Raw genomic sequence first — 8,472 nt, 5'->3', positions numbered from 1 at the left:
CTGTCTCCCACAGCCACTAACAAGATGCTTTTGGGAGTTTACAAGTAAGATGTGAAGGCAAAGACCTTCTTTTCTTTTTTGAATGAGCACTTGGTTATACAGAGATACACTGCAACATATGTAAATGGAGGATGAATTACATACTATATATACTCATGTACAAGTCTAAACATTTTAGTTTAAAAATTGACCCATAAAACCTGGGACAACTTATCCATGGAACAATGTAATTAAATCTTCAATCTTATCAAAAAGGGAACCATCCCCTGGTGAAAGGTGAGAGCTTAATCCCTCTCCTTGGAGCACCTAAAAGAAGCACTGGCCTCTTTTACTCTCTCATCCATCCAGCTTTTAGGATGAGCACAAACAATTATGCCTTCTTGAATTTTGTATTTTCTTTGGCATCATTTTTCTTTGCTTCATCCTTTACATCCTTTGTTATATGGTTTTCTCCTCGACATATGCACAAGTCATATAAAAATCCACAATTTTGACCCCAAAATCTGCCCTCGGCTTTTACATGAGGTCGACTTACAGTAGGCCCCATTTAGACTGACCTTTTTGCACTGGAAGGAACTGGGAAGATTCAGTCCCCTCCCCCCCCCCCCCGAATCCCTCCGGAAGCAAGTGCTTACTACCTCATCAGGGTATTTTAACCCTGAATGCCCTCTCAGAGAAATCCAGTTAAAATGAAGGCGCCTAGCTGTCAATCAAATTTAGTTATGTGTTTGTCATAGGTGACATTTCCTGCACCCACTGGGCAATCAGAAGTGTCCTTCCCCCCTATTTTTTTATAAAAAACCAGGCACCAGTATGCACACATTTTGTCAAATTTAAAAACCTCTTCTGTGTGTGTGTTGTGTTGCAGGTATTTGGGTCACTGCAGGTTTTCAATCACCAAATGCAATCTAATGCCATCTCTGCATCCTGTATCCTCCCTCCTTGCCATGCCAGAATGCTTCATACACATGTAATAATAATAATAATAATAATAATAATAATAATAATAATAAATTCCTCACCTCGTAATGCCATAAAAGGATGCCATGCATTCTTTGCTTTCCCTAGGCTACCCCTGAATTCCTTAGAGACAGTAGCAAAAGCATTCTGTATCAGTTTGCCAAATTGGAAAGAGAAATGTTGTAACATTTACATTGTAGTATTCACAAAGGAAAAAAGCCTCTTGCAAAGTACCCTTTGCAGCATTACCTTTGCTGGAAGCAAGGAAATGAAAGGGAAAGGGAACAGGCATCCAGCCACATTCTATCTATATATCTATCTACCTATTGCAAAAAATATACACATAATTTGTCAAAAATAATAAAAAAAATTAAAAGGAGGGAAAGCTGCCTGGTGCGAGCTCCATCCTGTGCCCTCCCTCTGACCTGCCTTGAATTGACCCTTCGTACTGCTCCTTACTTCCTCTCCTCCTGCTCCGTTACAGAATGCCCTCCATGGCTCCCTTCTTCCCCTCGGCTCCTTCATCCTCCTCCTCCTCCTTCTCCTCTGTCACTCTTGGCACCCTTTCTCCAGTTCCCCCCTCTGCCCTCCCTCTGACTCCCCTTTGCATCCCCCATCAGTCACCCCAATTGCCCTTTTTTGATCCTTCCTCTGGCTCCTTCCTCTTCCTCCTCCTCCTCCTCCCCCTTCGCCCCAATGAAGGGGAGGGAATGCTCTGCCCACTGCCCTCCCTCTGACCTAAATCCCTCCCCTGAACTTGCCCCGATCATGATCATATTCATATTCACCAGGGGTTTTTTCAAAAGAGACGGCTTTTACCCCGATTCCAAATGATGCGCGCCAAGGGGTATTTGCCCCAAAATGGTTGTGCATGCCTCAAATTCAATTGTGAGAGATTCGGGGCCAATATGAACTTCATGTGCAAGATTCGGTTCCTGATCCAGGGTAAAAGGTAGTCTGAATGGCCCCCTAGTAAGTTTCTTAAGAACATAAGAGATGTGGTGATTCAGGTTCAAACCCTGTTTAGTACAACATTCTGTTCACAAGGTGGCCAGTCATTTGTCTCAACATCTCCCAGAAGGACATGAGTACAATAAGTACAAGCTCAGGCTTCCTAGCCTCTGATAATGGTGGTGATGTGTAATCATCTTGACAATCATAGAATCATAGAGTTGGTAGAGACCACAAGGGCTATCCAGTCCAAACCCATTCTGCCATGCAGGAACTCTTAATCAAAGCTTCCCCGACAGATGGCCATCCAGCCCCTGTTTAAAGACCTCCAAGGAAGGAGACTCCACTACACTCCGAGGGAGTTTGTTCCACTGTCGAACAGCCCTTACTGTCAGGAAGCTCCTTCTAATGTTGAGGTGGAATCTCTTTTCCTGGAGCTTGCATCCATTGTTCCAGGTCCTGTTCTTCGGAGCAGCAGAAAACAAGCTAGCTCCCTCCTCAATATGACATCCCTTCAAGTATTTAAACAGGGCGGTCATATCACCTCCTAACCTTCTCTTCTCCAGGCTAAACATCCCCAGCTCCCTAGCAGCCATGGATGACCCTAGCTACTGTATTTCCATCCTGAACATATTTCTGTGATAAGAAGCAATTAAAATATTGGAAGTCATATTCAAATTAGAGATGACAGTGCCTGGACTCTCCATGAAAACTCTATATTTGAGGCAGCCTGGTCACATAGTACAACATAGATTAAATTTATACCTGTGGCCTCCTCAATTTTAAATAAAAAATTGAAGGTTGGTCTGATGTTGCAAATGGATACCAGGTCTACACAAGGTGAAGACCATAGAACTTAGAAGGAGGAGGAAAGAAGGAGGAAAACACCAGATGGCCCTTGTGGTCTCTTCCGGCTCTACAATTCTATGATTCTATGATGGCTCAAGATAGTTCTGTGAACCTCATGGGGAACCATCTACATGGCGATCCATGGGGAGAGGTGGGTAAGAAATTAATATTAATATGAATACTTCTTTCATTATTGTGACCCATTTGGAGATTACACTTCTCTTTTGCAAGCAAAGAGCTAGGAGGAAATAGAAAATAATTACTAACCTACGTTTTTGCAGGCTGCACCACATAGGTGTGTCTGTGCCAAATTACTCTTTTCTACTCCAGCTCTGGGCAAACCTGTCTTCTCCTTGCCAAATCTGGCACTAATCCTGGAGGTGGAGGAACTTCTCCAATTACTAATTAACCTTAGGAAACCTCTCTACATAAGGGAAGCCCCAACTAACCTTACCCCACTCTAAAGTGTGGAGGTTTGCCTCTTGAAGCATGATGAGAAGCTATGCTGCTTCTCTGGGTTGGTTGGCTTTGTTCACATTCTTTTTGGTGGCTATCTCTGACCCTCAGCCCTTGTAAGTATCTCTCTGACCAACAGCCAAGGTTCAGTGGTCTTTCTTACACTTTATTTGGAGGAATAGCAAGAGGGTTTTCCAAAAGGGACTCTGATTTTTGCAGCCTCATCTAATAATTCATCATCACTTATTTCCTAACATTTGGCTTCTTTGAGGCATTGGGACAGAAGTAGAATGAACCAGCTCTGCTTGCTTACACAAAGCCTCTCATTTCTAAAACATTAAAATTCTCAAACTCCGCAAAACTGATCTTCTTCTTTATGACTTCAGAATTTTAGCCCTCTGCTTGACTACTTGTAGTCTGTAAATATTTTGGTAGATTCGCTTTAAGTTTTTGCTTTTTTTCCAGATTATTTATCTTTAATTGATTACCTTATCAAAGATTTGAGGGTTGATAATCTGTTTCAAACTTCACCAAATGAATATTTGTTTGTTTGTTTGTGTGTGTGTTGCTAAGGGCTCTGAAATAGTTGAAATCCCTCCCTTAGTTATCTTGACTGTGTTATACAAATAATTTAAAAGTTTTTATGGGGCTGTTGATGATGGTGTTTAGGGCCGAGCACAGCTACAAACCTTTTTACAAAACATAGCTGAAAACTATGGTCTAGTGCAAACTGTAGATATAATATTTACCAATTGCTTAACTATGGTCCAATACATACCTCTCTCTAAGTCTGGGCTACAGGTGCCCAGTTTCCCTCCAGAGGGATGCTGCGGAAGCCAAACCACATGGCGTCCCTCTAGACCAAATAAAACCTGGAAAAAATGGGTTCTTTTTGGTGTGCAGGGATGACATCATCAGTGCACCATCGAGACAGATTTCTAATGAGAACTATCAGACACAGTGGCACTCCACGTCCTTCACTTTTCATGGTCTGTGCAGTCAAATGCTTTGCTATAGTCTCTAAAGTATTTCTTTGTATGCTCCAATCAGCCATTCTGTGTTTGCACTGTGGTCCAAAGTGCCTCTTCCTTTCCAAATCCTGCTTGGATCTCTCGGATTTCTCTCTCCATGTACGGTTGGAGTCTGTGATTGTTGCCTTTTGTGTCTCTTTTTTTGTGGATGGGAATGTATGCTGGCAGTTTCCAATCTGTTAGCCACTGTTTTTTTGTTTTGCTTTCTCTGTATTTGTTGACATATGTTGGTTACTAGAGTTGATTCTGTCTGTGTGGATTGTAGCAGTTTGATTGGAATATCATCTGTTCCTGGTGATTTGTTTTTCCCAATTTCTCTTATTGCTGTTTCCAACTCACTTTTTAAAATTTGGGGTTTGTCTTCATATTCATAAATTCTCTTACAAGAGATAAAGAGGGGAGAAATATGCCTGTTTGTGGGACACTAAACTTTCTTTACCTATAATTGGGAACATATTGGTTTAGAACAATTTGCAATTCTTCACCTGTTGACATGCATGAGATTAAAATGTAAATTATTTGTGCAAATCCCATTGACAATGAGAAGATTTGTTTATTTTAATAGGTCCTAAATTCAGCTCACTTAATCTGGGCGCAACCTGTTATGTGTGCAAGAACATGCCTGAAAGAAGCTAAAACAGATCATTTTTAAAAGAGATTCCTAAATCTGCCCTTCCTGGTGTCATTATTTACACAGTTAGCAGAATTACATGATAAAAGTTTCATTGAACTGGACCACTTTAAACTGTAGTCAAAAACTGCATGTAGAAGCAATGGTTTCTCCCAGATAAGCTATATTTCTGCAAGACATGTCTGACAAATGATACCCCAGTGAGAATTTCCCCTATGCTCCCTTAAGTGACTATTTTTATTTGTCTTTGGCTCAACATCAATTAGAAAAACACTATTTTAAAACAGGTAAATGTTGTGGGCCTAAATATCCTAAAACCCAGATCTTGTCTGATCTTGGAAGCTAAGCAGGGTCAGCCTTGGTTAGTACTTGGGTGGCAGAGAGCCAAAAATACCTGGTGCTGTAGGCTATATTTCAGAGGAAGGAACTGGCAAAACCATGTGTCAATGGCAGAGAAGCTAGAAAAGGTGAGGGCTGCTCCCAGAAGCAGGTATAAATAGAGAGGTGGAGCTGTGTGTTAGGGGAGTGTGTCACTGTACCCTGAGCAGATAGCAGTCAAGGAGTCTGAGGAAGAATGCAGTGAGTTGCAGTTAGAAGGGGTTTAGTTACCCCAGTTAGGGACTAGGGGAGTCTGGAGTTAAAGTGTATGTGTTAATACCCACATATATAAATGAAATATATAAATCACTACGAGGCAGTGGAGATCATTAATGTTATCAAGAGAACAGATGAAATAATTTTTTAGGAAACTGAGGAAGTTCAGTTATGTGGTTATTGGTGTAACAGATAACCAGAAGGGTCTATAAGGGAATGTTTGTAAAGTCAAGTGAAAGGAACGGTTAAACTTTGTAACGACTGAAACAGGTTATACACCATATCAAGCTTGACTACTAACATCCTACAAGAAAGCTACTTATCCAACCTGTCTGAGTATTCCTTGCTTAAGAAAACCCTATGAAACCCTTCTTGGTTAACAAAGTAGATGTGTTCCTGTGCATTACTTGTTTAACAGAAAATTTGATACCAGAGGCAGAAATAGCATGGAAAGAATAAGAACAGGTTCCTAAACCACAAAAAGGAAACGTGTAGTTCAACACACTTCAGCAAACTTTGGAGCAATTCGTGAGAAAAATAAAACTCTTTTCTAGATCCCAGGCAGGGGCTGATATTTTTTAAAGACAGCATGATCTAGTGGTTTGAATGTTGGACTACAACTCTGGAGACTGAGGTTTGAATCCTGGCTTCGCCATATAAAGTCACCGGTTGATTCTGGGCAAGCCACACTCTCTTAGCTTCATAGGAAGGCAATGGGAAACCCACTCAAAATGGAAAAAGCTTGCCAAGAAAACCACATGGAAGGTTGACCATAGGATCACCCTAAATCAGAAACAACTCAAAGGCATGCAACAGCAACAACAACAACAACAACAACACTTCTAAAGATCTTGACATCCACATGCGTCAGACCTCCAGACAGACGAGCCCAAAGACCTTCTTACTCAGGACTTTATCACATGAGGCTTGAAAAGTAAAATTAGAGCAGGATAGTAGGGTCTAGGGCATGATTCTGCTCCTCTCCCTTCTTTCCCTTGCTATTCCTAAGTAGGCTGTTTTTCTTTTTCATTTTTTCAATTTCTTTTCTTTTCTAAATTTTTTGCTTAATGGATTGCCATGATTGGTCAATGGCACTAAAAATAAAAATAAATACAAACCGTGTGCCTTCGAATCATTTCCAACTTATGGCAACCCTGGTTTGGTTTTGTTTTTGTTTTTTGGCAAGCTTTGTTCCCAGGAGGTTTGCCACTGCAAGAAATGCTGGGAAAGACATGAGGCTGGGAAAAGTGGCTACAGAGGCTGATGTGCAGCAGGCAGAGGCTGAGATAAAAGCAGCACCCTGGTGATTTGGAAGAGCTGCATAATAATGACTGTCCCCAACTGTCATGTTTACATTTGCTAGACTAACAACAAAGAGAACTCCCAAAAACTACAAATCCCATTCTGTAGAATGCAGCCATGACAGTTAAAGTCATGTCAAACTGCATCACTTTTACAATGTAGATGCACCAAAGATAGTAATATAGCATATAGGGGAAAGAAGATGACAGTGATGCAGTCACAGGAAATGTATGTTGATAAAAACTGAGATTCCTCCCTCCTTCCATGGCCATAAAGAATTGATTATTACATTTAAAGCCCTATATAGTTTGGGTACAGGTTATCTAAGGGATCACCTTCTCTCATTTAATCTGCTTTGTATGCTCAGATCTTCTGGGGAACATTTGCCCCAGTCAGCCAGGACTAAGCAGGCAACTATCAGCCAGAGGACTTTTACTTCAGCTGTCTCTAGACTGTTGAATGACCTGTTGGAAGCTATTTAACAGCAGACTACACTGTCTGAATTTAAAAGAGCACTAAAGACCAGTATTTTCCAGCAGGCCTACCCAGATGCTTTTTTAATTATACGTTTTAAAAGTATGAATTTACTGTTTTAATATGCATTGGGGTTGTTTTATTATTATTATTTTAACAGATGCCATGTGTTTTTTTAACTAGTATTATGTGTTTTTAACTGATGTTATGTGTCTAATCTATTGATGTGTGTTAATCTGCTGTTGATCCTTGCCTTGGTTTATAGGAAGAGGAAGGTAAGAAATTGATGTTGTTGTTGTTATTAGCCAAATGGGCATAAACTCAATAAAACAGAGACAGTTTACTTTCTCCATTTGAAGGTACACTATTCCAAGAACTATACAGTATTTGCATCTATCCATTATGAAGCCACATGCCACTAAGACCGTAGAGTGCATTTAGAATGCATTTAGCATCCTGGAAAAGTGTCTGTGGTCCAAAACACACTGCAGAAATAATCCAGATTGAGAGACAGCTTTAATGGCCCGGGTTCAGTGCTAGGGAATCCTGGGAATTGTAGTTTATTGTGGTACCAGAGCTCTTTGATATTTCTCACAAAATGGCACATAAATGTAGTTTCCAGAATTCTCTAGCATTGAGCCAGGGTAGTTTAAAGGGTCTCAAACTGGATTATTTCTGCAATGTGTTTTGGATTTATATTCTCTGGTATGGAGATCATTTCAGATGATGGAAGAAGCATCATCTGTCAGTTGAGACAAGGGATGCTACATGTGCCAATTATGCCAGTTGCCCCCTGGACCTTACTGCAGTCTGTCTATCTGACACAGGGCCAAAGCTCCAATTTGAGAGCGGACTATCTTCATGAGTAAATGGCAATTCTACACCAAATCTGATCTATCTGTGGCTAAACCTGGATTTTAAAAATTCACCTTATGCTGTGGATTTTGCAGAATGCGGGATGGCTGTTTACCTACATGTCCCACTGTGCCGCCTGGTACTGCTGCTGTTGGCATGGCTGTCTACACAGTGCTCCCTCTGAAGTCACAATAAAATGCCCAGCCATGTGATCAATGCTGGGCACCTCATTTCTGACCTCAGAGGGTGTAACTAGCACCAGTGGGAGGCACAGCAGAACATGTGTGTAGACAGCCACCTCCTGTTGCTCCGGAGTGTGGCGGTACCAGGGGTAATCCAGTGCAGCTCTGGGGCCAGGAGCAACCTAGA

This window comes from Sceloporus occidentalis, unplaced genomic scaffold, assembly GCF_023333645.1.
Source record: "Sceloporus occidentalis isolate IW3139 unplaced genomic scaffold, rSceOcc1.0.p SCAF_1, whole genome shotgun sequence".
Classification (NCBI taxonomy): domain Eukaryota; kingdom Metazoa; phylum Chordata; class Lepidosauria; order Squamata; family Phrynosomatidae; genus Sceloporus; species Sceloporus occidentalis.
This window is presented reverse-complemented; position numbering follows the sequence as displayed.